Source organism: Diprion similis, chromosome 1, assembly GCF_021155765.1.
Source record: "Diprion similis isolate iyDipSimi1 chromosome 1, iyDipSimi1.1, whole genome shotgun sequence".
Classification (NCBI taxonomy): Eukaryota; Metazoa; Arthropoda; class Insecta; order Hymenoptera; family Diprionidae; genus Diprion; species Diprion similis.
Window position 1 is genome coordinate 13,534,311 of NC_060105.1, and position 12,581 is coordinate 13,546,891.

Below are 12,581 nucleotides of genomic sequence, written 5' to 3' on the forward strand. Positions count from 1 at the left end.
AAATGAAAAAAGTCAGCTAATTTGTTTTCCATTTTTCATTTCTAAAAATTGTCGTCGCAAATAATTTTATCAAACATCAGTCCTTTAGGCGTTTAAACTATAAAATAGCACTACTTCGTTTTTGTAATATGGAGAAAACCCTGAAACTGATAAAAATAATTGTGTGAGGTGATCAATTTGACTTCATCATTCGTAATCGACATGAATTCAATTTTTTTCGACTCTATGCCATCCATTGGAGTCAGCTGTTTCGCAGAAGCGGGACACTTCACTTCGATAACCGCGTCCTCGTCCACTAATCCGTCAGGTGGTGCCGTGCGGAATGGTAACTCCTTGTCTACCACTAGACCACTAGATTCCACCGTAACTCCATGTTTCAAAGCAATTTGACAGATCACCAAAAGCTCTTTTTCCATACCCCACCTTGTACTCGGGTTACCATAGAACTCGGTACAGCGAATTCATTCAACTAATTTGGCGCAAGATGTTTGTGCCCATCGTTTGCAAATTTCACTAAACATCGAGGCAGTCAACTCCTTCCTACGTTCATCGTACCATACGTCAGACGTACTTTGTCCTCTGGTTTGCCGGTCGATTACCATTGGATCCACCGAATAAAAGACTTGCACGAATTACTTCTGAGTGGAAGCTAATTTTTCTTCGGACATGACTGGGCGACGAAAGATTTTGATTTCAATTTGAAAACCGGCTTTCGAGAGTGAAGAGTTCGCGATTTGTTTGAGCAGTACTTAACGGTGAATTTCTCCGGCCCACCCATTCCTAATTTCTGACTGACCAACGCATGGAACTGTCCACTGCCATTTATCCGCATTACGGCAGATTCGCATCTTGCTTGATATTTTCCGTGAAGGGTAAAATTGACACGCTTGCCCCCAATAGCCTTAGCAACATATATGTTGTACAACTCAGCCACGTTGTTGTTGACGTCCCATATCAGGCTAGAGACATGCTCAGTGAATCAATTCATTGCCGAAAGGATCGTTTGGCCCATACCCATCCGCAACAACCGTCACGCAAGGGTACCCGTTTTCGTTAACCTCGCCTGCCTTACGGGCCAATCTTGCCTCTTCCTCACCACCCTTGGTCTCATCTCTTCCCGAGTAATGTCGATAGACATCACTGACAATTTCGTGATATTTGGTCCATGTTTCCTTAGCCATGTAAGGCATGTCTATAGCAGCGCTAATTTCATTGAGTTGAGAAAAACCACTACCTGTGAGCACAATCCCTGATACTATAGCTGAGTTTAAAGAGGAGGAATCTGATTAACGGTCTTCTGAGTCTATTGATTCGATCTTATTACAAAATTTACATTTGAAGGTGATAGTAGAAATGAAACCTGTCCGGCTCCCGGATATAAGTTCCATATTAGCAAATGTATAGTCATGTCCTACGGGGTATGAAAGGTTAATTTCTTGATAATGCTCAGGAAGTGACTTATATCCACCATTCTTCTGCCGGCCAACTCGAATGGAGGACTTGATTTGATCTTATTGTTAGATTGATTCACTATCCTTTCGAATTGCAGCTGATATTCTTCTACTATCGGTTGTCTTATACTGCCGGTACCTACAACTGTCGTCTCCTCATTTGCTGCCGTTATAGAAATCGAAGAGTTAGGCATCATCTCCAAGCTAATTAGATCGACTTTGAGGAATTCTGTTGGAGATCTAATCTCGTCAAACTCGATAACATTATCTGTTATCGTGTCTTCAGTTGGCACGTTTTCCGCTATCAATTCTTCGTCGATCATTTAGCTCGCAGTAATCCTACATAGATCATATTTTATGTAACCGATTGACAAGTCTGTATAAAATATTGGGGCCCGTCTGATTTGAGTCCTGACACCAGGTGGTTGTTGTTTCAGATGAATTTTTTACTTGTATTTACCAATATTTCTTCACAAATGGCAGGAAAAAGTTGGATATTTCAGCTTCGTAAAACCTATTCCTTAGGTATTCAAGAGGCATGGAATAGTAATATTTCTCAGTAGAACATCTTTTATTTTTTCACGTAAGTGTAGTTACATAAGAATAATTAATTTTTTTTTTCATCCACCACTTGCGAGCCATGACGTGTTTCGGGAACTGTATCATTTGAAGCGTTAAATAGAGACACTTGTAGTCGGACGCTTTCGGATTATATACGTTTTATTAAAGATATCTTAATGATTAATGTTCTGTAATGACGTTCTGAGAGCATTAACACGACAGAGAAGTGTATTGAATTCCATATAAAAATACAAAAATATTACAGTAAAACATATTATAAGTGTATACTAATTTATTAACGTAATTTAATCTTAGTATCTTAGGATAGTCGTATAAGTTGGTTTAGATGAACATGTTTCAAAACACCTGCAACTGATACCCTGGTAACGAGTAGGCCTGAGCTGGCGTGAAATAACTCCGTTAACAAAAGGATGTTTAGGAAACTTGATAAGAACAGTATCACCTTCTCGAAAGTGAGCTAAGATGTTATGAATTCCGTTGACAGGGTCAATCTGAGGGTTGAGGATGGTTAACATAGTTCTGGGTTTAAAGGTAAGCAATTTATGTAACTTACAATATTTCAGGCGGGAATGCATTGCCATTAGAACAAATCAGTATCACGCCTGTTTCAAAAGGACAGCGACAGCTTATTGAATTTTTTTTCCAACTCACAAATTTGATAAATCTGCATCAGTGCCGGGGTCAAGTCTCAGGTTTCATGGAGCTGATTGATTGGCTTATTTCGAAACGTAAATATAGCGTACGGGCCGTGGCTGGTACTGAAACTTTACGCTGCAACAATGTCTTCAATAGCACCTCATGATTTCAGGTCATTAGTGTATTGCTCATTGACCTTGGCAAGTGGATGCCAAATGTCATCATCAAGTAGTTGCCAGAATCAGAAGCCAAACGTTCTAATGTTCATTCGACTAAGGTAATGAAGTCCGAAAATCAAAATTTCGTGAAATACCTTGAATCTCCAATACTTCTGTAGAACAGAAAAAAACTGAACTGAATTTTTCTATTTTCAAAAAGTTTAAGACATCTGGCTGCTAACTCTGGCTGCTAGCTTCAGCTTCAGGGTTTGGCTTACGGGTTTGCACGTATTAAATGCAAGGGTGGCCTAAGCCAGAAATGGCGCTAGCAAGCGATCACTTTTCGCGGTGAAAAACCGCTGTTTCATGCTTCAGCTCATGCAAGTTTTCTTGCAACTCTTAAGTTCGATTTTATTGCTTTTAGTCTGAGATTAGAGGTGAAGCATATGTTGTGTATTTCATAGAACTGCGCAAATAAATAGTTCTTGTTTCACTAGCGGCGCTGTTTTTTACGACACCGAAAAATTATTTTGAAATTTGGAAAATACACGACACAGATTGCTGCCGAAAGTAGAGCTCGTCACTGTCTTCATTAGCAATGGGGTAAACTTCCACGTCAAATAATTTTGTTAGAATTTGCACGGATCAAATCATTTTTGATAAGTACTGGCCGTAAGATACGTGGTATACAAGAGCAGTTATATGAGGGCAAAATCCAATTCTTCGCTGACCATTTGTACAGCTGCAACAGTACCCTTTGATTATATCTCACATTGCATCGAGGACAAGATATCATCTCCACTATAAATGTTTAGTTGCATGGAATATTTACAGAGTTATGGGTAAGAGCATAAAAAAAATTTTTTTAGTGACTGTTAATTGCCATTAGTAACATATTCCGTACTGATATGCAGTCATTAATATGAAATTATTATTATAATTATGACCAGTATTATATTTTGTTAGAAAATCTAACTTTGATTTGCTGAAGAACTCAAAAAAATAAAAAATCCTTTCAAGTTATTATTTTTATCTCTGAAATAAGACGTTTCATCAACTCAAACCTCTCACATACAGGGTGGGGAGGCAAGGTATTAGGTGTAGTAATATTTACAAGGCAAATCTCGACATTCTATGGCTATGCAGACAACATCATCCCAAGACATGGTCGAAAATAGTGAACGAAAGGTGAAAAAGTACAAATAAAAAATGATCGGATTCCTGGCCAAAATGACATTGAAGGTTAGAGATTGTTCAAATCAGGCCACGTTATAAGCGTACTTGAAACAGAAGACTCAAATGAAAAAGTAGTAATAACGTGTACAGTTGTCGTTCAAACCAGTGTTTCCTAACATTCATAGTATCAAAATTATTGTAAGTTATTCTTATAATTAAATTACAGTCACAAAAGTAACGGGACAGCTAAATATTTTCTCAAGTAAGACATTTTTCAAAAAGGTTAAGGTCATTCTTGTAGTAACTTTTAACGGGAAATTCAATGGTGACCTTGATTTTGACCTTGACGATGACCTTCAAGGTTATTTCAAGGTTAACTTTTTTATTATTATTGGTGACCCTTTTTTTAACATCGGCAATCGATAGCGTGAAATTTTATGTTCAAACCCGTACTTAAGTCATAGATACATTTTGACAAAAATGCGCGTAAAGGATGTTCGAAAATTTGCATAATTTTATTATTTCTTTATAATATTTAATTTATTAAAGAATTCATCAGATGCCTGTTCTTTTCAGTATAAATTACCCTATGAAAACAGTAGATAATAATTTTTCAAATATTGATTTTAGCTTGATAACAATCGACGTATTAATTATGCCATATGTACTTGCAAAGCGAGTCTATCAGAACAATGAAAACATACATGTGCTGCAGTACATTTGATTAATTTTCCGGAGTCAGCAGCAGCTAAAACTAATCACTCTCAAGGCTGAGGTAAAGGTGCGAGAATAACGACTTTGTTTCCACCTCCTTCGTTACGCAGTAAAGCTATTACGCATTAACCTTATGAAATATCAACTAAAAGCTTAGGAAAATCTTGAGCCAAATCACCTTTATTCGCCATGCTAAAATCACTATAAAAAAATTGAATTGAAACAATGGCAGTAGAATCTATGATTCAAATTGTACTAATAATAAAGAAACAAAATTTGGAAGAGAAGGCTAAAAAGTAGCCTTAGAAGTGTTCATGCTTCAGCTAGTAAACAATTTCCATTGTATTCGGTTTTACATAAAGAAGGAATTGTATGATTTCTGTGAAAAAGAAGTATGCTCCGATGTGAATAGAGCATTAATCATAAGTATTAGCACAATTGATCAATCAAAAAATTGAGAGTGGTTTCAGAAATGAAAACTACGTATTACTGTAAGTAATGGTAACAAATCAATGTGAAATTGTTTTGATGTTGAAAAAGTTGTCACATCGTCTTTCTAAACCCAGGAAAAGTTAATACCTTAGGTATGTGTAATGGCAAAAAACAAAATAACGTGCACTTGAAGAGTACAAAAAATTGATATCGAAATAGGAAGTAGTTGAGGTTGGTCTAATTATTAACATTCCTCAGCCATGGTTAAGTTGCGCTCCAGATGGTATTTTAATGTATAGGCCAAACATTTGGGAGAGATAACTAATTGGAATGAAGTGCTGGTATGTTTAGAAATGAACCTAGTTTTACTGAACAATTATTTCAAGTAAACTTTAAGTACGTAAAGCTTGATGAAAATGGCTTGCAGTTAAGCAAGACCTATTCTACCCTGGCGAAAAAAAAACTGTCATATCTCTGCAAATTAACTTTGCAATTTTTCTGTAAATTCAGATGCTTGTCAGAAAAAGATCAGACTTTTTTACAGAGTAAAATCACATTTTTTCGCTGAAAATCTTTTCAACGTAAGAAGTTCTCATTCAAGAAATTTCTGTCCTTCTCTGAAAAAATCTGTTCATCTCTGAATATCTTTGAAAATTATGAAAATTTCTCTGCCAATCATTTCAAGGCAAGAATTTGTCAGCCATACCTTGGCACAAATATTTCTCTGAGAAACTGCGCAATTCCTCTGCGATTCTCATTATTATGGAACACAGTCGTACACCTTACATAACAAAATCACGGAATACAATACATTTTATCAATCAGTTATACACTTATAACTCATTGTCAAACGCAGGAATACATAACAGAACTTTTTTATAACTTCTATATATCCTAAACTTGAAATATTACACTACTTACGAGAAAGCATATCATGGTTAAGAGTTTGAATAACTCATTAAAAACAGTTTTTAATTTGGTTTGATTAACGGGAATTTGAAAAATTGAAAAATTTACTTGAAGAAATAGTCTTTGGAAAACGCTGTTGAAAGAGATTCCGTTCCTATACCGGCAAGCAGATAAATTTCTGAATATCTGCATAGGTCGATCCATCAGAGAATTGCATGTTTTCTCAGAGCAATGCAGAGTATTTAAAAAAAAAATTTATTGGCGCATATTACGTTGCTTAAAAAGCAATTTTCCTTCACTTTTCTGCTACCACGTTATTCTCCAAAAATTTACCGGGAGATATTTTCAGACTTATTCAGATTTTTCCGTAATTTTACAGGTTCTTCAAAGATTTTTTCCGTTTTCTCCAGGATTTGAATTTATGAAAAAGTTTGCTTTTTCATTTTTCTCATTTTCAGAGTTCGTCAGAGAAACAATCGAAAAATTATGGTGTCTATTTTCACCAGGGATGCATTAATACTCAAATTCAACTGCGAATGTATACTAACGAATATAGCTTTCTGTGAGTCATGTATTTATTCACGAAAGCGAAGTCCTCTCATTACAATTGGGGGAAACAATGAATTCAAAAACAAAAATAGTATTTAACTTACAGAAATTTTATTTTACTCATTTTCTACAACGTTTCTTTTTTACGTACTCGAGTGATTTGGATTAACTATTGATCTGTAATATTAATAATTATCGTTTAATTACTAAAGTCAACATGTACTCATTACCTTTCAGTTAATAATTAAGGTTAATAGTTTGTCCATACTTGTGATGAAAATATTATTTACTATCAACATAATTTTCTGTTAAAATCTTTATTATAGTAAAAATATTAATTGCTGGTTAGAGAGTACTAATAAAAATGTGATAGAAAATAAATATATCAAATCTTACTTAATTTATACGTGAATAACAATTTTTTTATCACACTTAAGATTCTAGAAAATATATCATTTTTAACACACGAGGAAATAAAATTGAAAAACAATTAATCATTTATTCTGATTCGTTCTATTGAATTCACTAGACCACAGTCGTTCGTAATAAAACTATCGTCAGCACGAACACCGTAACATGTAGATACAAAGCTTATAAAACCATTCGGAGTATACCCTACCAAGAATTTCACTGAGTGATGATATTGGTATTCGGAGTACATTAAAACTCTATCTTTCACTTCTGGAGGCATTTTAGTATTCACTTCAGTACAATCGATTACCACGCGTGTTTCTGAACAATTTCTCTTAAAAGCTTTTGGTGAAGTTTATTTTACAGTAGCTTTCGAAGGCCGGAATATAAAATTTGTCAACAAAATATTCAGCTACTGTAAATTATTTATAAACATTTTCTGTGGTGAAGTACGATGGATATCAAATAGTACACGTAGTACCGTGACTGTAAGACCGGTTTTGAATTTCGTTGAGGTATTTAATAATTTAGTTTTTTTTATCAACTTTCAATGTTTTGGAGTCTACAAATATATTTAAAAGAAATGAAAAAATTGCAAAACTAAGACCAGTTATACTGCTTAAGGATTGGTCGTTATGTATTGCAGATAATTATACGGAAACTTTGGCAATGTGACTTTGTGGGATCTTTATCAATCGGATCACAACCTATATCATGGACATTGTTTCGTAAAGACTGTGAATTTGCTTCACACATTTTTTCTGCTGTCATTTTAATTGAGATGTTTACTTGCACTACTGCAGTGCTCACGCCATCATAACAATCAATATTGCAAAAGCAATATGTAGGCTTATCTCAAGTATTTCTACTAATTACTTCATCAGTTGGACAGGTTATACTGTGACTTGCTGTTTGAAAAGCAGTATGAGAGACATGATCAGTTTCTACGTGATGTTGTGTCTTGATTTCAAAAAAATTATCATCTTGCTCCATTTGAATACAACTTTTGTTGTTGTTGTTATTGCTTTTTTTCGTATTATTGTTAATTATTTCATCCATGCTCTTAGTTCTCGATTGCCGCCACTTTAATCGTTCAAATCTTTGAAGTGACTAAATAGTTTTTTTGTATTTTCGTTCCCAGGAAAAATTGTCGATATATAAGACGGATATATAATGGATTATCCAACTTTTGATTGTTGACGACATGAACAGTCGGTATCCTAATAGTATTTTTGTCGCAGAATCACTCATTATCTACTCTATTGCTTGATCTAAATATCTGAAGTTGAGATCCACTTTAAAAAAAAATCCAAACTACTAAAAAACAAACGATAATTGTTAATGTTTTCAAGTCCTAACGAGTAAAAAGAACTCATATGTATGTACGTGTATACATTAGGGTGGTCGTTAAATAGAAGATCATGTTGGATAGTCATAAATCGGCTCCAAAAGTAGAAAAAATTGTTCTCTAATTTTTTCAGATATTTATTCTCAGCCCTTAGTCTCTCTGTAGATCGTATATTCCATACGAATCGCGGGTGTTTCAATTTAGTATATTATTTTTTAATCATTTTTCAACCTATATAAGGTAGTATTTACCTATGTGTACTTTTTTTAAATTTTCGTTGTATTTCAAATCGTCGTTATTTTCTCAGGTTTTCAAGAATTGAGTGCAAAGAAAGGCTAGCAGAGAGACTCGGGCTCAAAATAAAAATCTAAAAAAATTAAAGATTTTTTTATATGTAAAGCAGATCTACAACTATTCAGCATTGAAATTGCAAAAACAACCATTTAACGACCACCCTTGTATACGTAAGTATGTAGCATGTATGGTACATGGTACATGTAAGTACCTCTAACGAAATTATTCTTTTTTAAGTTTATTACCATTCGCCACCTGCAAACCGTCGAAGAAAATTCTTAGAATTCAGATATCCCTTTATTTTCTGTACAACGTCTTTTTACGGATAATTTCCAAGTGTCCAGGCTTCACCTGGCTAGCGTGAGAGCCAAAGGTTTGACCGTGCCTGGAATTTTTCTGCACGGTCTTCGTCGTGCTCTCAGAACATACGTATCTACTACATAGCTTCATTCTATTTGCCTTTTGCATCCTTGTTAATTAATCGAATCGTTCCTGTACGTGTTGTTTTTCGTATCTTAATAAACTATTCATTAATTCCTTGTTACTGTTAAACATAATTCCCGGTATCAATTATTCTATAATCACCCTACAACTCCACAACATACATGTTTAATTTTATACTGTATTATAAATAAAGTGTTGTTTTTTTCCGTTCGTTACAGTGTTACATTTATCTATTCGTTTGTGTACTTTCGTGTAGCACTAAAATATTACATGTCTTTTGTAGGGTAAGTCCGGAATAGTTGCCCCGGAGGGATAGTTGCTCCACCTTCCGGATTTCCATAACTACAAGCCAGATGGCGCTACTGTCGCAGACGTTTAATCAGCTGCGTAATAGTAGAACAAATACGTGATTTGTGGTTGGTTTCACGCACCTAAAGAACGAGGCAACAGACTTATAGGTAAGATGTTATATCAAATTAACGCTAAAGTTTTTTTTAGACTTTCGGAAAGATGAGTACTATGCGATTGAATACATGAGTTTATCGGCTATGATAGAGAAGTACGAGTCCCGCACAACTGTTTGGGACCATAACCTCAATTTTAGAATACGAAAAAATAATTTCCAAGGTCTGGGGCATCTAACCCCTATATTCGGGATACTTGGCCAGTTTTTTCGGGGGTAAATGCGCCATTCATAACGTGTGGAAAAAAATATTTCTGTTTAAAAAAAATATTGAGATACATCAAACTCTCGAAATATTCATTGGAGTTAGATGGATTAGATTTGGTATATCATTTTCAGTCATGCCACGAAAAAACACTCCGTCGCACATCATAAATCGCTCAAAATGGATGGAAGAGGATCTCAAGAAAGGCTGATCAGATAATACGCATGAGTTGTCAAAAGTGGCTACACGAAAATTGTTCAACGTGTAGAGTATGGTGCAATATTTGTGGAGAGCGTGAAAAGAAAGAGACACGATAAAAAGTGAATAGATAAGAGAAGATACGTGATTATAAGGTGGGGCAACTATCCCGAGCCAGTGGGGCAACCAACCAGCAACCTCGGGATAGCTGGCCAATCGCCCAACTTTAAATTTTGTTCTTTTCCAAGCACAAAGAATTTGATTGTTACATGTATATGAGATTCTTATGATTGTTTGATGTTTACTTGACATGAAAAAAATATAAATAAATAGATACTACAAAATCAACATTGTCATTCAACTTTTTGATAATATGCGGCAACTATACCGGACTTACTGTATGTATATTTTTATCTGCAATAAAATATAGCGAACTTTTGCAGTAAAATATGAGCTGTAAGCTGAATAACCTTCCCAATAGCGCTCAAGATTTCCGCTTCCAAAGGTGTCCGCTATTGGGGAGGTTCACTGTAAGTCGAGCAAATATCGGTAGTTGACCTAAATAATTCTGAGAATCATAGGAGTCAAGAAATAGTTTTATTGTATACGCAACAATGGTGGTGGTAAAATCGCTAACGAACAAGAAAGACAAGAAAAAAGCGGCAAGCGGCGAGCAGTTAAGCGAAGCGACGAAGACGGCGAAGGCCTTGCAAAGGATCTGAGGAAGAGAGACTGGGTGAGTGAGCACGGCGACGTGGTGGAGACGGCACCTAAAAAAAAAGCGGGTCTATTCGTGGCGCGGGCAAATCGTCCACGGGTGCGATAAGAAAATTTTCGGTGTCATCAACACCGGCAGATAAGGTAACCGTAGTTCAGCTCAGGCAGCAAATGCAGCAACTGAACTCCCCGACAACGGGAAAGAAGGTGACACTAGAGCGTCGATTTAGAGAATACCAAGGGTACGTCGGATGAAGAGCTTAGCGTCGACGAGTTTGTGGAATAAACGATGGTAAGGAACAGCCACGAAACTTTGGACGCGAGTAACGGCGTCAAAGAGGGGTCGTGCGTGCTTGCGATAGACGAATCAATCAAGAGCACCAAGAGCAGTTGTCGTACCGTGAAGGGAAGTGAGACAAAGAAACGTGCGCGCGTGTCGGGCGCCGGGCGGGGGGGGCTTCCATACAATGTCATAGAGTCTCCTCACGATAAACGACGGCTAGTATTTTCATTAGAGTCAAACACAAGTATAACGCGCATTTATTACTCTGGTAGTTACATATCGTTACGTCCTTGCCGGTAACCACTGCGGCGCCTTCTCTGCGCCCTACCTCTGCCAACGTGCAGTTACCATAAGAGAGCCTTACGCGCTGTTACCACAGTTTTTAGACAAATACCGACATACAGAGTTACCATCGTAACGTGTAATACTTTGATATCGATAGTTTTCAAACGTTAGATTAACCCTACCTCTTTCGAGTTGGCTTTACTTCATCAGCCAAGCTCATACATATTGTAAATGGTACATATATCTTTTCGCATTTGACCATTGTATCTTTCAACATTAGCTTTCACATAAAACCGTTAATTTACGATCTCAGCTGCAATAAATCAAGCAATAAACACTTACAATAGATTTCAAACTCAGTTCTCAATTAAGATAATAGAGTAGACTGAAACAAGAAACGTGGGAAGAGAAATCATGGATATATCACAAACAAAGAAGCCCTTATTCTCAGTACTAGGGATAGTGCCTTCGTTTTAACAACGATGTGACCAATTAGCGGTACACCTCTTACTACCCTACACCAACCGTCTCGGGCTAATTCCCCGCTGAGATCGTATGCACTAATCAAAAACCTTACCCTGAAATGATTAAACAGCCTCAACCAATCATTCTAGACCCGCGAGAAACCACGGTTCTTTTGAACTCCTCCTACTTTTCCACCAAATAGAACCGCCGAACAGAATATTAGAGTAAGCATTGAGACCTTGAACAAAATAGAGAAGAGATCTAGGCATTATGGAAAACAATTCAGAACTTTACTGAAATTGTAGAACCAAGTCATAGAATAATTGACTCAGAACCTCCGTGACTTAGTAACAGTTTCTTCAGGCACATGTTTAAGTCTGGGCCTCTTTGCGTTATTATTAGCACTATTATAGCGGCAAACTGAGACCAAGTGCCCTTGTGTTTTCGTTCACTACACTGTTATTGCAATGCGTTACACTAATATTTCCAATGCCGAGGTTTACCAAAACAAAAACAAGTATTGTGCGTCCTTGGTCCTGCCGCTTCCTGGCTATTTGTCATCGAGTTTTCTGATTTAACTTTCGAAAGTTTCGATTGTTGACGATATTGGTATTGTTGTAGTTTGTTTTTGATTCTTGCGTCGAGACTGGGATCTATTTTCTCTTCTAATAGTATTAACACTAGCGTCTAAACTTCCATTCTTCTACTCTTTTGTTATGTTCATATCTGCTGTTTCGTGATTCTTAGCAAGTTTTATGATTTTATCCAATCTCAAATTTTTCAGTGTCACATCCTCGATGCCCTTTACATCGAAGGATTTTGTTCTATTTTCTTCAACCGCTTGCGCGGTTTGTCCTTTAC

The 12,581-nt window shown here is 36.2% G+C and overlaps 1 protein-coding gene across 1 annotated transcript in view; it reads right to left on the bottom strand.

Annotated features, from left to right (window-relative positions):
• The window catches only part of LOC124411791 (facilitated trehalose transporter Tret1-like), an 80,861-nt gene that overhangs the window by 58,813 nt on the left and 9,467 nt on the right, over positions 1–12,581 (bottom strand). The gene's annotated exons all lie outside the window — the stretch shown is intronic.